Source organism: Hyperolius riggenbachi, chromosome 2 (genome assembly GCF_040937935.1).
Source record: "Hyperolius riggenbachi isolate aHypRig1 chromosome 2, aHypRig1.pri, whole genome shotgun sequence".
Classification (NCBI taxonomy): domain Eukaryota; kingdom Metazoa; phylum Chordata; class Amphibia; order Anura; family Hyperoliidae; genus Hyperolius; species Hyperolius riggenbachi.
In genome coordinates, this window is record NC_090647.1 from 25,315,193 (window position 1) to 25,341,565 (window position 26,373).

The 26,373-nt window shown below is 44.4% G+C and overlaps 1 protein-coding gene across 5 annotated transcripts in view; it reads right to left on the reverse strand.

Moving 5' to 3' along the window:
- The window catches only part of ARAP1 (ArfGAP with RhoGAP domain, ankyrin repeat and PH domain 1), a 485,498-nt gene that overhangs the window by 431,240 nt on the left and 27,885 nt on the right, over positions 1–26,373 (reverse strand). The window lies entirely within an intron of this gene.

The following is a 26,373-nucleotide window of genomic DNA, read 5'->3' on the forward strand; positions in this document are numbered from 1 at the left end:
TATATTTTAACTTTATGCCTATGTATGTCCACTTTATTGTTTTCAATAAAAAATTTTGGTGGGAAAAAAAAAAACATTTAAAACTTCCCGCAAGAAATCGACCACTTGACTTCAATGTGCAAAAACGCCATAAATGCATTGCATTATTTGCATAGTTTTCCAGTTTTGTAATAGTTTTCTGCTCTGTCTCTTATTATGTGCATTTACTGGTGAAAAGCGGTCTCTTATTATGTGCATTTACTGGTGAAAAGTGGTCTCTTATGTGCATGTACTGGTGAGGACAGTTAGTGACATGGCTATGTACTCTGTAATGTGCTGCAGAAGATGTCAGTGCGATATAAATACTGTAAAAAACATTTTTTTAAAAAGCCCATTGCTTAGCCCCACTCTACATAAAAGTGCGCTTCTGACTCCGCCCCTAACTCCACCCCCTGTCCGGTTTTCTCCATCAGCCGACCTGGCAACCCTAGGCTGGAGGAAGCCCCAGATATGTATAAAAGCTTTTTTTTTAATCATCTCTGGTTCTCTTTAAGATTGGACTGTTGACATTCAAATCACTGCACAATCTGGGCCCTGGATACATGAAGGACCTGCTGAAGCTGCACCACACCTCTCACAATCTCAGATCAGTAAATTCTATAAACTTGGTCACTCCCAGAGTGCACCTCAAAACCTTTGTAGCCAGAGCTTTCTGTCATGCTGCCACTACCCTTTGGGACTCCTTACCACAACCAGTAAAGACAGCCCCATCCATGGAGCTATTCACATCCAGACTGAAAAGCCACCTGTTTAGCCTGGCATTTCCAGACATATAGAGTTCTTCCTCTGTACCACACTATACCAGTTAACCAATTATTGGTCTGAGCCATGCTTATGCACTTTGAGTCCTACGGGAGAAAAGCACTTTACAAATGTTATTTGTTTTTGTTGTTGTTCACGACTTCACGTACACCGGACTCAGTCCAGGAAGAGGTTTCTACCTCAACGCGCTGATGTATCAATTGACGCAACTATTACTGAGTAATAATACAACATTTCTCAAAGAATAAGATCAGAACAGATCCCCACTATTACCATTATTGGGGACTTTATCACTAACAGTAGGTGGGAACAACTACGGCGTCTGGTGTACACTAACACACACACACACCACACACACACACACACACACATATACACACACTATACACACACTATACACACACACACACACACACACACACTGCACACACTGCACACACACACTATACACACACACACACACACACACACACACACACACACAATCACACACACACACACTCACCACCTGGATTTAACCACTTGCCGACCGCCTACTTCATATTGGCGGCGGCAAAGTGGCAGCCCCAGGACCACGTAACGCAGATTGGCGTCAGGTCCTGGGGCACTCTCTGGCCGGGGATCGCGCGCTGGGATGCGCGCGCATCCACCGGCAATAGGCTCCACCCACCCGCGACGTCAATCCGCCGGCCAATCGGAAGCGCCGGCGGGTTGTTAACCCCGCGATCGCCGCTACAAAGTGTATAATACACTTTGTAATGTATACAAAGTGTATTATACAGGCTGCCTCCTGCCCTGGTGGTCCCAGTGTCCGAGGGACCACCAGGGCAGGCTGCAGCCACCCTAGTCTGCACCCAAACACACTGATCTGCCCCCCCCCCCTGATCGCCCACAGTACCCCTCAGACCCCCCCCTGCCCACCCCCCAAACCACCATTTGCACACAATCACCCCCCTAATCACCCATCAATCACTCCCTGTCACTATCTGTCAACGCTATTTTTTTTTTTAGTCCCTAAACTGCCCCCTGCTCCCTCCTGATCACCCCCCCACCCCTCATATTCTCCCCAGACCCCCCCAGACCCTCCCCCCCCTGCGTACTGTATGCATCTATCCCCCCTGATCAACTGTCAATCACCTGTCAATCACCTGTCAATCACCTGTCAATCACCCGTCAATCACCCCCTGTCACTGCCAACCATCAATCAGCCCCTAACCTGCCCCTTGCGGGCAATCTGATCACCCACCCACACCAATAGATCGCCCGCAGATCCGACATCAGATCACCTTCCAAATCCATCGTTTACATCTATTCTCTCCTCTAAACACCCACTAATTACCCATCAATCACCCATCAATCACCCCCTATCACCACCTGTCACTGTTACCCATCAGATTAGACCCTTGCGGGCACCCAATCGCCCGCCCACACACTCAGATTGCCCTCAACCCCCCCCCCCCCCTTATCGATTCGCCAGTGCATTATTTACATCCGTTCTTCCCTGTAATAACCCACTGATCACCTGTCAATCACCCCCTGTCACTGCCACCCATCAATCACCCCCTGTCACTGCCACCCATCAATCAGCCCCTAACCTGCCCCTTGCGGGCAATCTGATCACCCACCCACACCAATAGATCGCCCGCAGATCCGACATCAGATCACCTCCCAAATCCATCGTTTACATCTATTCTCTCCTCTAAACACCCACTAATTACCCATCAATCACCCATCAATCACCCCCTATCACCACCTGTCACTGTTACCCATCAGATTAGACCCTTGCGGGCACCCAATCGCCCGCCCACACACTCAGATTGCCCTCAACCCCCCCCCCCCCCCCTTATCGATTCGCCAGTGCATTATTTACATCCGTTCTTCCCTGTAATAACCCACTGATCACCTGTCAATCACCCCCTGTCACTGCCACCCATCAATCACCCCCTGTCACTGCCACCCATCAATCAGCCCCTAACCTGCCCCTTGCGGGCAATCTGATCACCCACCCACACCAATAGATCGCCCGCAGATCCGACATCAGATCACCTCCCAAATCCATCGTTTACATCTATTCTCTCCTCTAAACACCCACTAATTACCCATCAATCACCCCCTATCACCACCTGTCACTGTTACCCATCAGATTAGACCCTAATCTGCCCCTTGCGGGCACCCAATCACCCGCCCACACCTCAGAACGCCCTCAGACCCCAGCCCTGATCACCTCGCTAGTGCATTGCTTGCATCCATTTCCCCCCTCTAATCACACCTTGAGACACCCATAAATCACCTCCTGTCACCCCCTAGCACACCTACCCATCAGATCAGGCTCTAATTTGCCCCGTGTGGGCTCCTGATCACTCGGCCAAACCCTCAGATCCCCCTCAGACCCCCTTCCGATCACCTCCCCAGTGCATTGATTGCATCTATTTTCCCCTCTAACCGCCCCCTGAGACACCCATCAATCACCTCCTGTCACCCCCCTAGCACTCCTATCCATCAGATCAGGCCCAATACATCCTGTCATCTAAGAGGCCACCCTGCTTATGACCGTTTCCACAAAATTTGCCCTCTCATAGACCACCTGTCATCAAAATTTGCAGATGCTTATACCCCTGAACAGTCATTTTGAGAAATTTGGTTTCCAGACTACTCACAGTTTTGGGCCCGTAAAATGCCAGGGCAGTATAGGAACCCCACAAGTGACCCCATTTTAGAAAGAAGACACCCCAAGGTATTCTGTTAGGTGTATGATGAGTTCATAGAAGATTTTATTTTTTGTCAAAAGTTAGCGGAAATTGGATTTTTATTGTTTTTTTCACAAAGTGTCATTTTTCACTAACTTGTGACAAAAAATAAAATCTTCTATGAACTCACCATACCCCTAACGGAATACCTTGGGGTGTCGTCTTTCTAAAATGGGGTCACTTGTGGGGTTCCTATACTGCCCTGGCATTTTAGGGGCCCTAAACCGTGGGGAGTAGTCTAGAAAACAAATGCCTCAAAATGACCTGTGAATAGGACGTTGGGCCCCTTAGCGCACCTAGGCTGCAAAAAAGTGTCACACATGTAGTATCGCCATACTCAGGAGAAGTAGTATAATGTGTTTTGTGGTGTATTTTTACACATACCCATGCTGGGTGGGAGAAATCTCTCTGTAAATGGACAATTGTGTGTAAAAAAAAATCAAAAATGTGTCATTTACAGAGATATTTCTCCCACCCAGCATGGTTATATGTAAAAATACACCACAAAACACATTATACTACTTCTTCTGAGTACGGCGATACCACATGTGTGACACTTTTTTGCAGCCTAACTGTGCTAAGGGGCCCAAAGTCCAATGAGTACCTTTAGGATTTCACAGGTCATTTTGAGACATTTGGGTTCAAGACGACTACTCACGGTTTAGGGCCCCTAAAATGCCAGGGCAGTATTGGAACCCCACAAATGACCCCATTCTAGAAAGAAGACACCCCAAGGTATTCCGTTAGGAGTATGGTGAGTTCATAGAAGATTTTATTTTTTGTCACAAGTTAGCGGAAATTGATATGTTTTTTTTTTTTTTTCACAAAGTGTCATTTTCCGCTAACTTGTGACAAAAAAAAAATCTTCTATGAACTCACCATACCCCTAACGGAATACCTTGGGGTGTCTTCATTCTAAAATGGGGTCACTTGTGGGGTTCCTATACTGCCCTGGCATTTTAGGGGCCCTAAACCGTGAGGAGTAGTCTAGAATCCAAATGCCTCAAAATGACCTGTGAATAGGACGTTAGGCCCCTTAGCGCACCTAGGTTGCAAAAAAGTGTCACACATGTGGTATCGCCGTACTCAGAAGAAGTAGTATAATGTGTTTTGAGGTGTATTTTTATACATACCCATGCTGGGTGGGAGAAATCTCTCTGTAAATGGACAATTGTGTGTAAAAAAAATCAAATAATTGTCATTTACAGAGATATTTCTCCCACCTAGCATCTGTATGTGTAAAAATACACCCCAAAACACATTATACTACTTCTCCTGAGTACGGCGGTACCACATGTGTGGCACTTTCTTGCACCCTAAGTGCGCTAAGGGGCCCAAAGTCCAATGAGTACCTTTAGGATTTCACAGGTCATTTTGCGACATTTGGTTTCAAGACTGCTCCTCACGGTTTAGGGCCCCTAAAATGCCAGGGCAGTATAGGAACCCCACAAATGACCCCATTTTAGAAAGAAGACACCCCAAGGTATTCCGTTAGGAGTATGGTGAGTTCATAGAAGATTTTATTTTTGTCACAAGTTAGCAGAAAATGACACTTTGTGAAAAAAAACAATTAAATTCAATTTCCGCTAACTTGTGACAAAAAAAAAAAAATCTTCTATGAACTCACCATCCTCCTAATGGAATACCTTGGGGTGTCTTCTTTCTAAAATGGGGTAATTTGTGGGATTCCTATACTGTCCTGGCATTTTAGGGGCCCTAAACCGTGAGGAGCAGTCTTGAAACGAAATTTCTCAAAATGACCTGTGAAATCCTAAAGGTACTCATTGGACTTTGGGCCCCTTAGCGCAGTTAGGGTGCAAAAAAGTGCCACACATGTGGTATCGACGTACTCAGGAGAAGTAGTATAATGTGTTTTGGGGTGTATTTTTCCACATACCTATGCTGAGTGGGAGAAATATCTCTATAAATTGACAATTGTGTGTTAAAAAAAGAAAACAATTGTCATTTACGGAGATATTTCTCCCACCCAGCATGGGTATGTGTAAAAATACACCCCAAAACACATTATACTACTTCTCCTGAGTACGGCAATACCACATGTGTGGCACTTTTTTGCAGCCTAACTGCGCTAAGGGGCCCAAAGTCCAATGAGCATCTTTAGGCTTTACAGGGGTGCTTACAATTAGGCACCCCCCAAAATGCCAGGACAGTGAACACACCCCACAAATGACCCCATTTTGGAAAGTAGACACTTCAAGGTATTCAGAGAGTAGCATAGTGAGTCCGTGGCAGATTTCATTTTTTTTTGTCGCAAGTTAGAAGAAATGGAAACTTTTTTTTTTTTTTGTTACAAAGTGTCATTTTCCGCTAACTTGTGACAAAAAATAAAATCTTCTATGAACTCACCATGCCTCTCACTGAATACTTTGGGATGTCTTCTTTCCAAAATGGGGTCATTTGGGGGGGGATTTGTACTATCCTGGAATTTTAGCCCCTCATGAAACCTGACAGGTGCGCAGAAAAGTCAGAGATGCTTGAAAATGGGAAAATTCACTTTTGGCACCATAGTTTGTAAACGCTATAACTTTTACCCAATCCAATAAATATACACTGAATGGGGTTTTTTTATCAAAGACATGTAGCAGAATAACTTTCGCGCTCAAATGTATAGGAAATTTTACTTTATTTGAAAAATGTCAGCACAGAAAGTTAAAAAAGTCATTTTTTTGACAAAATTCATGTCTTTTTTGATGAATATAATAAAAACTAAAACTCGCAGCAGCAATCAAATAGCACCGAAAGAAAGCTGTATTAGTGACAAGAAAAGGAGGTAGAATTCATTTAGGTGGTAGGTTGTATGACTGAGCAATAAACCGTGAAAGCTGCAGTGGTCCGAATGGAAAAAAAGGCTCTGGTCCTTAAGGGGTTTTATGACTGCAGTCCTTAAGTGGTTAACAAAGCAAATAAGTAAGAGCCTTTCATTGGATAATCACTGCACGGATGATTATGTGTCCAAACGAGGTCAGCTGACTACCTGAATAAGGCAAGGTCCCTAGTATCCGGCACCGGCGGGGATCGTCTGGTGCCGGATACATGTGCTTGCTGGTTGCCTGAGCAACCGGCCAAAATAGCGCAAATCACCCCCTGAAATACTTACCGAGCCTCCGGCAGCTTTTTGCAGTCTCCCTGAACCTCCTTGCTCAGCCAACGAGCTGCTTTTTGGCTTCTCCCGTGCACGCAAGCCGGCGTGTCACCTGACCAGCATTTTTTCATGCAATTGCATGCGAAAATTCACATGGAATAGACACTAGCCCATTCACAATCATAGTTTTTCATTTAAATACAAATGTTTACAAATTTGTGGAAATCTAGTCTAAAACATCATAATCACACTAAACATTTTAGAGAACCCGAGGCGGCATAAAAATAAGTGTAGCAAGGCGGTGAGTGAAAGCTGAGCAGGAACGGGCCTGCGGAGGGGGACAGGGGAAACCTCTTTAGGATCCAGAGGCTTACCTTGCCTGAGGAAAGTATCCCCTAGGGCAGTGATCTGCAAACTTGTCTCTCCAGCTGTTACGGAACTACAAGTCCCACAATGCATTTGCTTTTATGACTCATGCCTGTGGCTGTCAGACTCCTGCAATGCATCATGGGACTTGTAGTTACTTAACAGCTGGAAAGCCAAGTTTGCAGATCACGGCCCTAGGGGAACTTTTTGGGGGGTTTAGGGTCACTTTAATGGCCAACAACAATACTAACCAGGGCTGTTGAGTTGGAGTTGGAGTCGGAGCAATTTTGGGTACCCGGAGTCGGTGGTTTCAGAAACTGAGGAGTCGGAGTCGGATGATTTCTGTACCAAATCCACAGCCCTGGTAAGTATTTCACTAAGGAGTTGCAGCCATTTAGGGTACCTGGAATGAGAGTTGGAGTCAGTGGTTTCATAAACCGTGTAGTCAGAGTTGGAGTCGGAACCCTATTGGGTACTTGGAGTCGGGGTTGGAGTCGGATAATTTTTGTACCGACTGCACAGCCCTGATGCTAACATACGATTATAAAAAGTTCACCGTTGGTTGAAACATTCTAAAAATATCCAAACCAAAAGCAATGCTGATAAAGGGCGATTTACAGCCCACGCAAAATATGAAGGGAGAAAAGTTATTTAGTCATAGTGCGAGTCATCTAAGATGACATTTAACCACTTCGCATCCAGACCTTGTTTTCAACTTATTGACCAGAGCAGTTTTGACAGTTTAGCTATGTCCCTATTTAATCAGAAATAACTATATCCCTACTTATGACACATAAATGAAATATATATTGTTTTTTTCAAGACAAACTAGGCTTTCATTGTATGCCATTTTTTCCCCTCAAACAATTTTGTTTTCTATGCATTTTAATTGGAAAACAAAGAAAAAATAGAAAAAACATGTATTTCTCAGTTTTACCAATTCCAGTTTAAAAATAAAAAGTGCTACTGTAGATAAAAAACACACATTTTGTTTGGCTATTCTTACTGCTTATCACAAAACCTAGATTATGTTCATGTCACAATTTATGGTGAAGATATTTGATTCTGAAATAATGCTACAGAGTGTGTTTTTCACTATGAAATGAGAAAATACAAGTATTTTTAATAGTAAAAATCAATCTCATTAGCTCAGGAAACTTATATTCCAATTCACCAATTAGTCCTGCATCAGATAGTACCAAAAATGTGCACAGGAGCAAGCCCAATCCTGCACAGCACTGCTTCTGCTACAAGTCGTATATCTACTGACCTGTGGCTTAGATGAAGTCCCAGAGGACGTATATCTACTGACCTGTGGACGAAGTGGTTAACCACCCGAATGTACAAAACACAACACTTTACACAACAATCATCAATAATAAACTCAACAGACAAGTTAAAGTGACACTGAAACGAAAATAAACTTATGATATAATGAATTTTGTGTGTAGTACGGATAATGAATAGAACATTAGTAACAAAGAAAAGAGTCTCATTTTTGTTTACAGTTATATAGGTTTTTTTTTTTTTGGGGGGGGGGGGGGGGGGGTTAGTAAAACTGCATCATTCTCTAAAATTTGCAGTTTACAGACAATACTCTGTATTTTCAACTATGAAACAGAGCAGATCTAAAAACCCTTTGAACTTTCCTGCAGTAAGCCCTTAAAGCAAACAAGAAACAGTGAGAGACAGGTTGAGATAACCGCCTCAGAAAACAGCACTGCAGCCACCCAAGTTGGGTCGGAAAGCTCAGCGAAGCTCTTTTGCATAGATAACAACTGAAGTTTCTTAACTCCTCTTGTACTAGAAATAATATGAGACTCATAACTGTGCTACTAATGTTCAATGTGCAATCATTTGGTTTACCAACAAGGGGTAGTCTTTAACCAATTGTTGATGTCCTGAGGTATACAAATTAACAGAAAACAATAACTACCCTGTAAGTGCAGATGGAATGGAAGCATTAACAATCTTCTTCCTATTAAGGTACATTTATTATCACCCTCTTTTTAAGGAGAGTTTAAACTCGATCCGAGGTGAAAAACTAACTATAACAAGTAACTTGACTATATATCTTATCTAAAGTTTAGATAACAAACAGCGGAAAGGATAATTGGCTGTAGCTTACCTTCCCTGCAGGATCTTTACGCTAGCAGGTGCAGAAAGAGAGCGACCAAAATTGCCTCTGACCCCTCTCACCCAGCTCACTCCATCCATCTTCCAGCTGTAACGATTGGTGTAGTAACACAGACGTCTGATTATGTGTGATCTGCAGAATCACCGATAATACAGACGCTATACCTGATTATATGGTGATCTGCTGAATCACCAATAATGCAAGTATAGCTAGCAAGGTGTATAGTGCTTGGTGCAACAGTAACTGAGTAGTTTTGCGAGACCTCACCAGAGGAGCTGGCGGGCACTATTGGTACACAGTGACTGAATAGTTTTGCTTAACCTCACCAGAGGAGCTGGTGGGTACTATGAAAGAGCACCTCACCAGTGACAGGGCTCACTGGTGACTAGAATGGTCAGACAGGCTAGGATCAGCAACAGGCGGGCAGGTACAGTACAAAATCGACAGGCAGGAGAGTAGTGAGATATCAGGCAGAGTTCAGCAACAGAGTCAGATGGGCAGAAGTAAAGAATCGATAAGCAAGAGCAGGATCAGAGGATAGGCAGAGACCTACACAGAATATCAATATACAATAATCCTAGTCTTGTGTGAAATCCCTGGTTTCCTCCCAGATCAAAGCGCACCGGATGCTATCTAAGGTCTGAGCGCTAGCACCAAATGATCGCAACAGCTGACAGCGAGCTAATGACAGCTCGCAGTCTTTATGCTGGCAGGGGACTCCCAGGCACGCCCCCGCCAGCCAAACCAATCAGGAGCGAGGAGCGCTCCTCGTGACGTCAGCCGACCCGTAGGTCAGCTGATGCGTCTCCAAGACGCATAAAGGTCTCGCCGCTGGCCGCGCGCATAGCCCTGACGCTATGCGCCGGGGAGAGGCCAGCGCGCGCTGAGAGGGCTGAGATTGTAGAGATTGTATCCCCGCCGCTCGTTACACCAGCACATGCCTTCAGGAGTAAGATTCCGGTCAATCACTACCAAAACCTCTAGACACAGAAACAGCTTTTTTCCTCAAGCGGTAGCCATACTTAATGCTGAACCACACTAGAGCTGCTAGGACTGAAAGTAATCAGCACAGAACTGAAAATGAACAATTCTCACCTTGCTTACTGCCACTATACTTGCATAATGTCCTTGACTTGTAATATACACACAGTCTGTACTTCTATTGTTTTTGTTTTTGTTTGTTAAGCAACTGCCAAAACTAATTCCATGTAGGTGCATACTTACTTGTCGAAAATAAATTGATTCTGATTCTGATTATTTCTTCCTGTGATACAATGAGAGCAGCCATGTTCTGCTTGTCACATTACACACAGGCAAGCTGATCTGCATCTCCAGCCCTCAGCTCAATCCCCTCTCCTCCTCCCCTCTGCCTCTGAAATCTATGGCTAGTAACACCGCCTCCTCCTGCCCAGACTGAGCTCCCATAAGCCCTTGCTACATTGCTCTAAGAGTGCCAAGGCACAAAAGGAGCTGTGGGTGAGGCATGTTTAGTTTATAGGGAATTTGAGTATTAAAACAAAACCCCCCAAAAAAGTATTTGGCTTTAGGAATGCCCTATAAACTATATAAAAGGAACACAATTATGCAATGAGTAAAAGTTTATCTCTGGTCCACTTTAATGGTGTGGGCAGGCCCAGATTTAAATCACAGGAGCCTATAGACACAGATGTCCTAGCACCCTAGACTCAGCCTTCCATGAACCTACAAACCCCCTCCGGACTGCAACTCAAGTGTGCTGGCTGTCCCAGCTGTCACTCTGCCCTTACTTCCCTTGCCCTTCATAGGTAGCTACAGATGCCCCTAACATGGTGTGTACCTCTGGCTACCTAATTCTATGTATCTAGACCAGCCTTTCTTAACCTTCTTACCCTGGAAGTACCCTGCAAATACTTTTTGGATCTCAAGGAACCCCTGGCATGGTCTTTAAAAGCTGATGTGGCTGTTTATGCCACTACCATCTATTACAGTGCCCTTTATTACAATTTTTTTTTATTATTAATATGCTCTTTATTATTCTGCCCCCCAATTTAGTGCTTCTTTTTACAGTGCCCCCTGTTATAGTGTGCTCACTATCATACTTTCCCCATACTTTTCCTTTTAAACAATACCAGTTGCCTGGCAGTCCTGCTGATCTATTTGCCTGCAGTAGTGGCTGAATCACACACCTGAAACAAGCATGCAGCTAATCCAGTCTGACTTCAGCCAGAGCAACTGATCTGCATGCTTGTTCAGGGGCTTAGGCTAAAAGTTTTTAAGCCTGGTACACACCATGCAATTTCCCATCAGATAGATGGGTCGAATAGATAATTTCCTACAGGTCTGATCTGATTTCCAATCATTTTTCTGATCGATTTGTATAGAAGTGATCAGAAAATCGATCAAAAAATCTGATTGGATCTGTCGGAAATGATCTATTGACCCATCTATCTGATGGGAAATTGCATGGTGTGTACCAGGCATCAGAGACACAGGATCAGCAGGAGAGTCAGGCAACCGATATTATTGTTAAAGAAAAAATCCATATCCTTCTCAGTTTAGATTCCTTTTAATAACAAACAGAGGATCAGCCCAATCAGGAAAAAGGGTGACGCAGAAAATGTAAACACGTTGGCCCTGGCGTTGCAGCATACATGCGCGGAAAACTGTAAATCCGACAGGGTAACACAGGAAACCCAGTGACACACTTCCTGTCCAGCAGGGAGTACGTCATTGGGCAAGGAGCGTGCGGGGGGGGGGGGGGGCACTCGGTGCACTCAGCCACAGGGTCATATGACTGACGTTTTGTGTGATGTGGGGCAGGGGCATCAGGCTGCAAACACACCTGCCAGGTGTAAACCTGGCCTAAAGGAAACCTACAGTTACTTGTAAGAAAAAAAATACCCTCAGTACTGGGAAACCCCTGGGATGTCCGCATGCTTCCCGGATCCTCGTTGCAGCACTGGGTCCCTCTAAACATACTGTATTTAACAAAAGCATGTCACATAGGTTTCTTCTGAATAAAGCGCATCCAGGCCAATTCAAAAGTAAGGTTTGTGCATGCCCAGTAGAACGACACGCTTGTGCACAGAGTAGAGAAGCAGTGAACAAGCAGGTGGGTTTTACTGGGCATGTGTGGACCTGACTTGTGCATTGCGCTCCTCCACGGCCGTGAGCGCGGACAGAAGAGAAGAGGCAACCTGTGCTGGATCGAAGGGCTCTACGAGGATCCTCAAAGTATCTGGACCACTCAGAGGCGCAAATCACAGGTAAGTATTCAACCTTTTCCCCCTCCCAATTCAATTTTGCTTTAAGGCCTCCAATTTTCGACTACAGTATTTTCCTCTAAGCACATAGAGGTCTTACAATTGTTTGCAACCCATTTCCTGTGAGCTACAATCCCCACCCCCTCACTTAAGGTGGCCATACACTTATAGATTTGCAGCAGGTTCGACCATCAAATAGATTTCAGCGTGAAATCTATTGGAAATCGATCTAAATGCATTATTGGACGATTAGATCCAATGCAATTCTATGGGCCATCGATCTACTGCTAGCAGCAGATCAACCTAAATTTTCCATCCTGTCAGATCAAATGGATTGAAATCGGCTGCAAACCAATCGATTGATTTGATAGAATCGATTTCCGATCGATGGCTGAAATCGACCAGTGTATGGGCCCCTTTAGACACATGATAACTATTGTACTGCAGGAATTTTGGGAACTGTAACTTTAAATTCTTGCCTATTATTATTCCTGCCGTGGTAACACCTGCTTGACCAACCCAACAGCTAAATACAGAGAGGAGAGGAAGCAAGGCGTACTGCACTGATGCTTGGTCCATCAGACAGGTGTTCCATCCAGCTTTCTGTACACTCGTTTCTCATTGAGACTGCTATTATAATTTGTCTGTTGCTCCTTGAATGACTGTAGAGGTAGCAGACTATCAAGATTCTTGCTATAGCACTGGTCCTTGAAATAGAAGCAAGCATAGTTTGAGCCCGCGATGGAAACCACACGCACCGTGCTGCTAATTTTGTGCAAGACGACGATTCCTTCATAACAAGACGACACAAGAAGCAGTGCTCAGAATAGCAATTCACTCCTTGTCAAAAGATACAACACTTCTGAAAACACCACAAAAAAAAAAAAAAAAAAAAAAAGTTTTATTTGGTTGGATGGCCGGAGGAGGTCAAGTTACAGAGACTTCAGATGTTCTGAACGTTCTGAACCTTCTTACTCCTCTCGTTTTGCAGAACATATGAAGAGTCTGAGTATATGAAGTGTGGTGTGACTGTACCGTAATCCCCATACACAAACGCACTGCACATGACTGACTGGCAGAACACCTGAAGAGTTGGAGTACATGAACTGTGGTGTAAATTTAAAGCAACCACAATACACAAACGCATTGCGCACATGACTGAACGTCCAAGTGTAGTAAGGTAGAACATTTTGTTTGGAATAAAAACAGTACAGAGCAATCGTGACACGGCAAAGCTGGTCAATACGTATGCCTTTCAGTGGTTGGCTACAGATAAAATACCATACAGCCAGGGGTGGGAAGACTTGGATGGAAATCAGGAATGGGGGGGCACTGGAAAGTCAATCATCGAGTTAAAGAGTATGCTTGGAAGAACAAAAATCGAGAGCCCAATATGGTGTAGTATTGTTAAGTTGGTTGTGGTTTAAAGCAAAATATTTAGATATACTCACAAACACGGGTTACCCATAGGCAACCACTTCAAGTGCAGGTGGGGAGTATTACAACCTGACCCCACTCAGGTTAAGAGGTCGCTCTCTGTAGATAGGAAATGGGGTAGCACCCCTCCACCGAGAGTGGAATCAAGATTTCAGCAAGGCTTGGTGTACAGAGGCGCCAGAGTAGAATAAAAACGTTTAAAAACCGTCTAAAAGAGGGGGATGTTCAGGTGGACTTCCCTCCCTTGAAAATATAAAACTCAATTGAGTCACAATATATCAAAACAAAATTTTTAATTCAACTCCACTTAGTGCAACGCATTTCGCAGGTGTGGTCCCGCTTCATCAGGCAAAAAGGAGCATAACTCAATCGGTCTAAATGCAGAAGTGAGCACCTCTCACAGACAGAGGTGCTCACTTCTGCATTTAGACCCATTGCGCTATGCTCCTTTTTGCCGGATGAAGCGGGACCACACCTGCGAAACGCGTAGCACTAAGTGGAGTTAAATAAAACATTTTGTTTTGATATATTGTGACTCAATTGAGTTTTATATTTTCGAGGGAGGTAAGTCCACCTGAACATCCCCCTCTTTTAGACGGTTTTTAAACGTTTTTATTCTACTCTGGCGCCTCTGTACACCAAGCCTTAATGAAATCAAGTTAAAGAGGCCCTGTAGTGACATATAGTAGAATTCAGAATATTATTCAGGAATCAGGATACCCACTGTACCAATAATACGCATGCACGCACGCACGCACGCACACACACGAAGCAGGGAGGTGGAAGCACTAGTCACCAGAGAAGTTATATCGGGGAGAGAGGAGCAACCATTAGACACCAGGGAAGCTATTCTGAGGAGGGGGGCATTAGACACCAGGGGGAAAGTGAAGAAGGGAGGAAGTACTATGTACTAGACACCAGGGGGAGCTATAAGGGGGAGGGAGGGGGAAACACTAGACCACCACAGAAGCCATATGGGGAAGAAAGGTGGGAACCACTAGTCACCCAAGGAAGCTATATGAGGAAGGGCGGACCACCAGATACCAGGGAACTGTGTAGGGGAGGTAAAGGATTTGTACAAGGGAGGGAGGGGGGACCACTAGACACCAGGGAATTACATAGGTAAAGGGGGGAGGGGCGAAATGAAACAGCTGAAACAAGCATGCATCTTATCCGGGTGTAGTCAGATATGTTCCGGTGGTCTGGTGGACGGGAGGACATGCAAAGCTTCTGGAGGATATCCAAAGGCTTCCCTCTTATTAGATATCTGTTTTTTCACTTTGGCTACACCAAATGCTAGCATAGCATAATACTGCCTCGGTTTAGCTCTCTGGAATCTGAATACAGTTCTGGCCCCACATTACAGGAGGTACATTGCAGCTGTACATCAGGAGCAGAGATGAGCAGCAAAATTGAGGGATGGAAGGTCTCACTTACCAAGAAAGGTTAGATAAACTGGGCTTATTTAGTCTAGAGAAAAGACTCCTTAGAGGGGATCTAATTAACATGTATAAATACATCAGAGGGCAATATAATAGCTTGGCGGATGAGCTTTTTGTCCCTAGGCCTTCTCAAAGGACTAGAGGACATGATCTGCGCATGGAGAGTTCTTTACAGTAAAACTAAAAATACTCATCACCCATCGAAGGAAGGAGGTAGCAGCGAAGTCCCCATCACGACGAGCGCTCCACGATCCATCTTCCAGCCGTAGGGTATGTCCGACTTCACACAACAGGCGCAAAGTCAAGCAATCCCGATACTTTGTGCGGAGTCATCGGGGATCTTAAAGGTCCAATCTGCTGTGATACAGTGTGATGCTAAACGCCGTCCGTGTTCCTGTGCCCATGTCGGGAGATTGACGTCAGTACAGGTGCGCAATATCATAGCACCCAACTGGCCCTCTTTTGGAGGGACAGTCCCTCTTTGGAAGCCCTGTATCTCTGTCCCTCTTTCAGGACTTTGTCCCTGTTTCTATGTAAATATATATATTTCTCTACTAAAAAATGTATTTGATTGACTCTAAACTTTATTCCCATCCTTTAATTGATTCATTACTAATTTGAAAATGTTAATATGAAGGAAAATGAACCAGGATAGAAAGGACCAGTGTGGTTTGAATTATAAAACATCATATTTTTCTTATGAAATCTTTATGGTATGCATGACTAGGGGTGTGACGGGGGCGTGATCAGGGGTGTGGCAGGGGCATGGCTTAAGTTCCCTATTTCTCATCTCTAGGGCCGGTTCTAGTGACAATGCGGCCCCAGGGCAAAATTAGTCTGGGGGCCCCCAACAAACACCACCTGAACAAAAAGTGGAATTAGCGGCCCTTTGTTGCAGCCAAAATTCCCTTCTGGGCCCTTGAGACGGCTCTTGATGCTCCCTCCCAATACCCTCCCAGCTTAACTGTGTTAAGAGTTAAAATGGGGGAGACACCTTGGGGGCCCCTACAGGCTCTGGGGCAATTGCCCCCTTTGCCTCTATGGTAGCCCCGGCCCTGCTCATCTCAAAAAGTTGGGAGGTATGCAATATCGTGTTGTGGGTAGGGGCCTTTATAGTGATGGAATGTATTGCCACAGGAAGTAGTTATTGCAATATTCTATATCTGCATTTAAGAGGGGCTCGGATGCTTTCCTTGCATTGAAGGGCATCCATGGCTATAATTACTAGGTTATTCCCGGCAGTGATGATCCAGGGATTTTATCTGGAGTACGGAAAGGATGCGTCTCTCTTTTAGGCCGGGTGCCTTGCTGTGCGGCATAACAGCTGCTTTGTAACACAGTTTGCTGTGCTGCAGTGCAGTACCTATGCCTGGAAGCTGCAAAAAAGAAATTTCAAATCACAAACGCTGGTTTCGCACAACAGCCAGGGGCCCCGGACTCTCTTACTGGCTGCGGCCACCAAACCACCATGTGATACCAGCGAGCGATGTAATCTATGATTACGTCCAACCGAAGCCTCCCACCTGAATGCTACCCACTTTATGCAATTCCTGCTAGATTTGGTACGGCAGGCCAAGGGTGTATGACCGTACACCTGGTTGGCTGACTGGCGCCTGCTGACCAAATAAAGGTAGGAAATTGCTTTAGCTCAGGGATGTCAAACCGGTCCTACGAGGGCCGAGGTCCTCATACATTTTTGACACAGCTCAAATTGATGGATCTGAATCAGGAAGGGTGTGGTCCATCAGGTAGAACACATTCCTCTCTTTCTCAGTCCATCCAAAACACTGGCATGGATCTGGCCCTCCAGGCCTGGAGTTCGACACATGTGCATTAGCTGGAGGTAAGCAATTGTGTGTGTTGCAGTCAGCATTCAGTTCAGAGGCAGTGGGGGTGAATTCCCTGGGGGTGAGAGGTCCAGGGCTCACCTGCACTTTCCTCTGGGTATCGCATGGTGGTGTGTGGGCTCCGGCCAGTGAGAGTCCGGGGCCCCCGGCTGTCGTGCGAACCAGTGTTTGTCATTTTAAATTTCTTTTTTGCAGCTTCTAGGATGCGGTTGACAGGTGAGTGGTTAGGGAGGGGGCCGTGTGGGAGATGTGCCTACATGGGGCATCCCTGTAAAAGATGTAATCTACGATTACACCCAACCAAAGCCTCCCACCTGCATGCTGCCTAATTTATGCAATTCCTGCTAGATTTGGCACGGCAGGCTAAAGCTACGTACACACATGCGACAACGATCGTTCGTTGTGAACGACGAACGATCTTTTAATTGAGGAAAGAACGATCGAAGTAAAGTTAGCTTTTAAAACTGTGTGACGATCTGATCGTTAGAACGAACGTTACATCAAGTAAAGCAACTATTGCGCTTGCGCGTCAAAATGTAAAGTTCCATGGAGAAATAGCAAAATGCGCATGTCAAGCCTAGTACGAACGACCGTTTCCAACGATTAACTACTTTTGCAAACGATCGTTGTTGGAAAAAATTCGCCAAGCTAGAGCGTTCTTTTTTAACGATCTAGCTCGTCCGTCGTTAGACTTAATGGTCGTTGGCTGCTTTTTTTTAAACTATCGTAGTTTGAAACAAACGGGGAACGATCGTTTCAAACGACCATAGTCGCATGTGTGTACGCACCTTTAGGGTGTATGACAGTACACCTGATTGGCTGACTGGCGCCTGCTGACCAAATAAAGGTAGGAAATTGCTTTAGCTGGAAGTGAGCAATTGTGTGTGTTGCGGCTAATTGGACCTTGTAAGGGTTTTTCGCCTTCCTCTGGATCATCTGAGATGTGGAAGGGTGCAGGCTGGTGTTCAACTCAACTAACAGTTTAACCATGTAACACCTAACCAGTGAGATATCCAATGGATATAAAATTCAGTTTTTAAATAAGTTATAAGATCAGTTATTTATCTGTAAAGAAAAAAAAATCTATTTATATAAACTGTAGTCGCCCTGTAAAGCCAACGCTATAAGACGCAGCTGACCAGAATAGCAGCAGATAAGTGTGTGAAAGTGTCAGGAAGTAGAGACCCAACTTCCTAATTGCAATAATTAGCCAATCGCCCAACAGCCTCTGCAGCTCCTGCCCAACTTCCTCATGTGTGTCTTTATCTAGCCAGCAAATTCTCAACCCTCACTTCAATCTATTTATTTTTACACAGAGGAAATACAATTTGACATTATAAACCCCAAAGCAGGGTGAGGGGGGAAAAAATAAATAAATAAATAAAATCACCATAACCTGGACCAAGGATCAACTCATTATTTACATTTCTCAGGTGGAGTAGTGGTTAGCATGGTGGCATATTGGTTAACACTCTCGCCTTGCAGCGCCGAGTCCTCGGTTCAAACCCCAGCCAGGATCTGCAGAGTTTGTATGTTCTCCCCGTCACATTACCCCCCCTCCCCCCATACCACACTGAACACTAACTTCACCTAATGGACAGAAAACAAAGAGTTGTGGTCAATGGATCGTACTTAAAATGGGAGACTGTTAGCAGTGGGGTCCCACAGGGGTCTGTACTGGGTCCAGTGCTCTTCAATTTATTTATTAATTACCTAGTGGATGCAGTAGTGAGCAATGTTGCTATTTTTGCAGATGATACAAAATTGTGCAGAATCATCAACTCTCAGGAAGATAGTGTCATATTGCAACAGGATCTGGATAGGATGGCTATATGGGCACATACATGGCAGATGAAGTTCAATGTTGACAAATGTAAAGTCATGCATTTTGGACGTACCAATGGTCTAGCACCATACAAAATAAATGGGATACAGTTGGGAACATCAAACTTGGAGAAGGACTTAGGAGTACTCATCGACAACAAGTTAAATAATCGTACTCAATGCCAAGCAGCTGCAGCTAAAGCTAACAAAAGTTTGGGATGCATTAAAAGGGAAATAAAAACTCGAGATGCTAGCATAATATTGCCCCTGTTTAACTCTCAAGTAAGGCCACATCTGGAATATGGAATTCAGTTCTGGGCACCACATTACAAAAAAGATATTGCAGTTTTAGAGCAGGTGCGGAGACGAGCAACAAAATTGATGCGTGGGATGGAAGGTCTCACTTATCGAGAAAGGTTAGATAAACTGGGTTTATTTAGTCTAGAGAAAAGACGCCTTAGAGGGGATCTAATTAACATGTATAAATACATCAGAGGGCAATATAATACCTTGGCAGATGAGCTTTTTGTCCCTAGGCCTTCTCAAAGGACTAGAGGACATGATCTGCGCATGGAGGAAAAACGTTTTAGCCATTTATTTAGGAAAGGGTTCTTTACAGTAAGAGTGATTAAGATGTGGAATGCATTGCCGCAGGAAGTCGTTATGGCAAACTCTATACCTGCATTTAAAGGGGGCTTAGATGCTTTCCTTGCGTTGAAAGACATCCATGGCTACAATTGCTAGGTAATGCCTAATGATGTTGATCCAGGGATTTTATCTGATTGCCATCTGGAGTTGGGAAGGAATTTTTCCCTTTAGGGGCTAATTGGACCATGCCTTGTAAGGGTTTTTTCGCCTTCCTCTGGATCAACAGGGATATGTGAGGAAGCAGGCTGGAGTTGTACTTTATACTGGTTGAACTCGATGGACGTATGTCTTTTTTCAACCAAAATAACTATGTAACTATGTAACCTACATTGTGCTTTAAAGAGGATCTGTTCTGACCGATTTGTACAATAAAACAACATACCAATCGAGTCACTGATCTCCTGTGTCTTTCTTTGCCGTTTCCGCCGCACCCCGGCGTGATCCTGTATTTTAATCGGCAGTTTTAGGCAGTGCTTACAGACAAAAAACATGCCAGCTAACCAGGATGTGATGTATGTGCAAATAATATGTATGTATGTATGTATGTATGTATGTATGTATGTATGTATGTATGTATGTATGTATGTATGTAATATATATATATTTTCATTCATTCATTCATGTTACGGTATACTGCAAGTTTTTAATACATAGTGAATTATCTGCACTCCAGTCTGGGATTAGTCATAGTTTCTCAGCATGCGACAGGCAGCTCCCTCCCCCCTCAGCCTCACAAACTGCATCAAGGACAAGCAGAAACAGAGCAGAGACCTGTCTGTGAGGAGTAAACAAAGCACACAGAGCCTGCAGGGGGCATGGAGGGGGCGTTCATAACTTCTCCCTATTACAGCAGAGGCAGTCCATTCCTCTCTGGGTCGACAAAGCTTGACAAAGAAAAAAAAGATCAAATATCTTACAGAGACAGTGCAACTAGAAAAGGCTGCAGTAATCCAGACCACATCAGAACAAGTATAGGAACTTATAGGATAGAAGAAATAAGGCCGGCTATCCCTCTCCCCCCCCCCCCCCCCCCCAAAAAAAAATAATAAAAAAAAATAATACACACACACTGAGCGGCTATTGTGATGGACGAACCACTGTAGCCGAGACCCTGTTAACGAATCACCACTGCTAGCCTGCATTGCAAATTGTTAGGCACATATTGCACCCATTCCACTCCAGTTTTCACTCACATCCCCAAAACGTACAGATAAGTTAACTGGCTCTCCCTAAAAAGTTGACCCTACACTACGATGGACATGGGACTATGGCAGGGATTAGACTGTGAGCTCCTCTGAGGACAGTCAGTGACATGACTATGTACTCTGTAATGTGCTGCAGAAGATGTCAGTGCTATATAAATACATAATAATAATATGGTAGGACATTAGGCTATGACTATGGTAGGATTAGAGTGTGAGCTCTTCTGAGGACAGTCAGTGACATGAATATGTACTCTGTAATGTGCTGCAGAAGATGTCAGTGCTATATAAATACATAATAATAATATGGTAGGATATTGACTATGGTAGGATTAGACTGTGAGCCCCTCTGAGGACAGTCAGTGACATGAATATGTACTCTGTAAAGTGCTGCAGAAGATGTCAGTGCTATATATATATACATAATAATAATATGGTAGGACATTAGACTAGGACTATGGTAGGATTAGATTGTGAGCTCTTCTGAGGACAGTCAGTGACATGAATATGTACTCTGTAAAGTGCTGCAGAAGATGTCAGTGCTATATAAATACATAATAATAATGTGGTAGGACATTAGACTATGACTATGGTAGGATTAGATTGTGAGCTCTTCTGAGGACAGTCAGTGACATGAATATGTACTCTGTAATGTGCTGCAGAAGATGTCAGTGCTATATAAATACATAATAATAATATGGTAGGGCATTGACTATGGTAGGATTAGACTGTGAGCCCCTCTGAGGACAGTCAGTGACATGAATATGTACTCTGTAATGTGCTGCAGAAGATGTCAGTGCTATATATATATATATATATATATATATATATATACATAATAATAATATGGTAGGACATTAGACTATGACTATGGTAGGATTAGATTGTGAGCTTCTCTGAGGGCAGTCAGTGACATGACTATGTACTCTGTAAAGTGCTGCAGAAGATGTCAGTGCTATATATATACATAATAATAATATGGTAGGACATTAGACTATGACTATGGTAGGATTACATTGTGAGCTCCTCTCTGAGGACAGTCGGTGACATGACTATGTACTCTGTAATGTGCTGCAGAAGATGTCAGTGCTATATAAATACATAATAATAATAGTACTAATAATAATAATAATATGGTAGGACATTAGACTAGGACCATGGCAGGGATTAGACTGTGAGCTCCTCTGTGGACAGTCAGTGAGATGACTATGTACTCTGTAATGTGCTGCAGAAGATGTCAGTGCTATATAAATACATAATAATAATAGTACTAATAATAATAATAATATGGTAGGACATTAGACTAGGACCATGGCAGGGATTAGACTGTGAGCTCCTCTGAGGATAGTCAGTGACATGACTATGTACTCTGTAATGTGCTGCAGAAGATGTCAGTGCTATATAAATACATAATATTAATAATACTAATAATAATAATAATAATAATATGGTAGGACATTAGACTAGGACTATTGCAGGGATTAGACTGTGAGCTCCTCTGTGGACAGTCAGTGACATGGCTACAATACAGACAAAAAATTTGGACACACCTCATTCAAAGAGTTTTCTTTATTTTCATGACTATGAACATTTGTAGATTCACACTGAAGGCATCCAAACTATGAATTAACATGTGTGGAAGAATAGTACATAACCAAAAAGTGTGAAACAACTGAAAATATTTCTTCATATTCTAGGTTCTTCAAAGTAGCCACCTTTTGCTTTGATTACTGCTTTGCACACTCTTGGCATTCTCTTGATGAGCTTTACGAGGTAGTCACCTAAATTGGTTTTTACTTCACAGGTGTGCCCTGTCAGGTTTAATAAGTGGGATTTCTTGCCTTATAAATGGGGTTGGGACCATCAGTTGCGTTGTGGAGAAGTCAGGTGGATACACATCTGATAGTCCTACTGAATAGACTGTTAGAATTTGTATTATGGCAAGAAAATTGCAGCTAAGTAAAGAAAAACGAGTGGCCATCATTACTTTAAAGTGAACCTAAAGCCTACCAAAAAAAACGAGATGAACTCACCTGGGGCTTCCCTCAGCCCCCTGCAGACGATCGGTGCCCTCGCAGCTCCGCTCCGATGCCTCTGGACCCGCCGGCGACGACTTCCGGTTTCGCCGTCACCGGCCGACAGGCATGGGAACGCGAGTGATTCTTCGCGTTCCCAGCCTGTATATCGCCCCCTATGCTGCTATTGCGGCCAGGAGGTCCCAATAGCAGCATAGGGGGCGATATACAGGCTGGGAACGCGAATAATCACTCGCGTTCCCATGCCTGTCGGCCGGTGACGGCTAAAACCGAAAGTGCTCGCCGGCGGGTCCTGGGACATCGGAGCGGAGCTGCGAGGGCACCGATCGTCTGCAGGGGGCTGAGGGAAGCCCCAGGTGAGTTCATCTGGTTTTTTTTGGTAGGCTTTAGGTTCACTTTAAGAAATGAAGGTCAGTCAGTCCGAAAAATTGGGAAAACTTTGAAAGTGTCCCCAAGTGCAGTCTCAAAAACCATCAAATGCTACAAAGAAACTGTCTCACATGCGGACCGCCCCAGGAAAGGAAGACCAAGAGTCACCTCTGCTGCGGAAGATAAGTTCATCCGAATCACCAGCCTCAGAAATTGCAGGTTAACAGCAGCTCAGATTAGAGAACAGGTCAATGCCACACAGAGTTCTAGCAGCAGACACATCTCTAGAATAACTGTTATTATTATTATTATTATTATTTATTGTATTTATAAAGCGCCAACATATTATGCAGCGCTGCACAATAGATAAATGGGTTAACATACAGGTAGAACATACGGAAACTCACAACAAAACAAGATCATGCAAATGATTTGATAACAATACAGTGTCATAGGTCAAGACAGAGACTGTTCTTAACTGTTAAGAGGAGACTGTGTGAATCAGGACTTCATGGTAGAATATCTGCTAGGAAACCGCTGCTAAGGACAGGCGGCAGGCAGAAGAGACTTGTTTGGGCTAAAGAACACAAGGAATGGACATTAGATCAGTGGAAATCTGTGCTTTGGTCTGAGGAGTCCAAATTTGAGATTTTTGTTTCCAACCACCGTCCTTGTGCGTCGCAGAAAAGGTGAACGGATGGTCTCTGCATGCCTGGTTCCCACCGTGAAGCATGGAGGAGGACGTGTGATGGTGTGGGGGTGCTTTGCTGGTGACACGGTTGGGGATATATTCATAATTGAAGGCATTCTGAACCAGCATGGCTACCACAGCATCTTGCAGCGGCATGCTATTCCATCCGGTTTGCGTTTAGTTGGACCATCATTTATTTTTCAACAGAACAATGACCCCAAACAGACCTCCAGGCTGTGTAAGGGATATTTGACCAGGAAGGAGAGTGATGGGGTGCTGCGCCAGATGACCTGGCCTCCACAGTCACCAGACCTGAACCCAATCGAGATGGGTTTGGGGTGAGCTGGACCGCAGAGTGAAGGCAAAAGGGCCAACAAGTGCTAAGCATCTCTGGGAACTCCAAGACTGTTGGAAGACCATTTCAGGTGACTACCTCTTGAAGCTCATCAAGAGAATGCCAAGAGTGTGCAAAGCAGTAATCAAAGCAAAAGGTGGCTACTTTGCAGAACCTACAATGTGACATATTTTCAGTTGTTTCACACTTTTTGGTTATGTACTACACTTCCACATGTGTTAATTCATAGCTTGGATGCCTTCAGTGTGAATCTACAATGTTCACAGTCATGAAAATAAAGAAAACTCTCTGAATGAGAAGGTGTGTCCAAACTTTTGGTCTGTACTGTATGTACTCTGTTAAGTGCTGCAGAAGAGGTCAGTGCTATATACATTTATAATAATAAAATGGTAGGGATTAGATTGTGAGCTCCTCTGGAGGACAGTCTGTGACATGACTCTGTACACTGTAACGTGCTGCAGAAGAGGTCAGTGCTATAGAAATACATAATATACTTTTCTTATTTTATTTTTTTTCACACTTATTTTGTTCACTGTGTCAAACATGCCCATTAATGCCAAAGTGCAATTAGTAAGAGAACTCGAACAATTGGAGTAAAGGACCAGAATACTGTTGCCTGTTATGACCGTGACTCGATTGTTTGGGTGAAACAGTAAACAATTATTTACCAACGTTGTGATTTTACCAGCGATTTTCCTGACGAAAATATACAGCTTAATCCCCTTTAAAGGAGAACTGTAGTGAGAGGTATATGGAGGCTGCCATATTTATTTCCTTTTAAGCAATACCAGTTGCCTGGCAGCCCTGATGGTCTATTTGCCTAAAGAAGTGTCTGAATCACACCAGAAACCAGCATGCAGCTAATCTTGTCATATCTGTCTAAATTTGTCAGAAACACCTGATCTGCTGCATGCTTGTTCAGGGCCTATGACTGAAAGTATTAGAGGCAGAGGATTAGCTGAATAGCCAGGCAACTGGTATTGCTTAAAAGGAAATAAATATGGCAGCCTCCATATCCCTCTCACTACAGTTCTCCTTTAAAGCGTACCAGAGATGACACCATACAAACCAAAAAAAAAAAAAAAATCATACATACTTGGGTTCCTCCAGCCTCTTCCGACCTGATCGATCCCTTGGTGCCCTCCTTCGCCTCCTCGATCTCCAGTAAGGAGTCCCGGTATCTTTGGCAGTCGGGGGTTACGGCGCATGCGCAGTGCAGCTGTGCATGCTCCCATGTCTCGCTCCCGTGGCCAGGTGAGTACTACTGCGCAGGCGCAGAGAGCTCCCGGTAGCAGGCATGTTCAGTAAGCCCCGACTGACGGAGATACTAGGACCACTTACAGAAGATCGAGGAGGTGAAGGACGGCTGCTTGAAAGCGATCAGCCTGAAGGGGGCAGGAGGAAGCCCCAGGTATGTATGAATTTTGTTTTCGCACCATCTCAAGTTTCCTTTAAGGCTACGTTTCCACTGTAGGGTAGCATTTTTCTAAGAAACAAGAAACGCATGGTATTGTATATGTTATCATCTAGGATATAATTTTAATCTTTCCTTTAACCACTTCCGGATTCTCGGTGCGTATATATACGCCCCTGAATCCTGAAGTGGTTTCCATGGAAACGGCTGCTCGTATGAGCGGCCGTTCCATGTCAGTTCACGGAGGATCGGCGGCTCGCAGGGTAAATGTAAACACACGGGGAAGATCTTCGATCCCCGGCCTCTGATTGGCCGGGGATCGCCGGCATCTGATAGGCTAAAGCCTATCCCATCCCAATCCGTCCTGCGCCGCTCACAGGGGGAGGGAGAGGGAGGGAAGGGAAAGGAGGCCAGAAAGCGCTGCGGAGGGGGGCTTTGAAGAGCCCCCCGCAAGCGCAAGCAGCCGGCGGCGATCAGACCCCCCCAGCAGGACATCCCCCTAGTGGGGAAAAAAGGGGGGAAGTCTGATCGGCCTGGCTGCTAGCTGATCGGTGCTGCGGGCTGGAGAGCCCACGCAGCACCGATCAGCACAAACTTTCATGGTATAGAAGTGGTTACAATAACTTTTTGGCACTTTACAATTGAAAAAGTACCCAAGTACCAAGTTGGTGAAAAAGTACGATTTAAAATTATTCTGAGTATTTTCTTGCTT